The sequence below is a fragment of the Octopus bimaculoides genome, chromosome 26 (genome assembly GCF_001194135.2).
Source record: "Octopus bimaculoides isolate UCB-OBI-ISO-001 chromosome 26, ASM119413v2, whole genome shotgun sequence".
NCBI lineage: Eukaryota > Metazoa > Mollusca > Cephalopoda > Octopoda > Octopodidae > Octopus > Octopus bimaculoides.
Genome location: NC_069006.1, coordinates 9886279 through 9887045, shown reverse-complemented (window position 1 = coordinate 9887045; position 767 = coordinate 9886279). Strand labels below are relative to the sequence as shown.

The window sequence follows — 767 nt, the reverse complement described above, 5'->3', positions numbered from 1 at the left end:
GTTTATCTTGATATGAGATCACCCTGTTGCGCACATATGGTTGTGATGCATGTGCCTGGTGTACCCTTATCAGACAGGTAGTCATGATGGATATAATGGGCTTCATATATTTGTACCCCAGTGTCACTTTGATGGCATGCACTGCTCCCTCACTCAATAATAATAATAATAATAATAATAATAATAGTAACCAAATATTTTGTCTTCCTTTATTTCTTTGTTGTTCCCTAGTTTTTTTTTTTACCTTTTAGTTTTCTGCCTTCTTTATTTCATTGTTTTTATCTTTGTGTGCATGAAGGGGTGTTTGTGCATGTGTGCATCTATTGATGCATGTAATTGTATGCAAATTACAAGTGTCACTCCAAACAAAGCAGAACACACACACGCACACATCACATTAATGAGAATCTTATTTTAGTTTTTGAATGCTTTGTCATTTTTTCCTGTTTCCTTGTTCCCCCTTTTAACCCATATTTTTACCTAAGTTTTCTTTAATTTGCTTTTTTCCTTCCTTTTCCATTGTGCCTTTTTTTCCGTTATTATCCACCCCACCCCTTATTTTGCCATTCCCTTCGCTTTCCCTCTTTTACCATCTTTGGCTTTTCCTTTCTTTCCTTCCTTATTTCCCCTTTTTTTCTTTCTTTTCCATTATTCCTTCCTCCTTTTTCTCTATTTTTATCATCTTTTCCTTCTCGCTTTCTTTTTCAATTTGTTTCCTTCTCTTTCATTTTCCTTCCTCCCTCCCTTCCTTCCTTCCTTCCTCCCTT

The 767-nt window shown here is 35.6% G+C and overlaps 1 protein-coding gene across 1 annotated transcript in view; it reads left to right on the top strand.

Moving 5' to 3' along the window:
* Positions 1 to 767, top strand: part of LOC106868957 (anoctamin-7) — a 300499-nt gene that overhangs the window by 260485 nt on the left and 39247 nt on the right. The window lies entirely within an intron of this gene.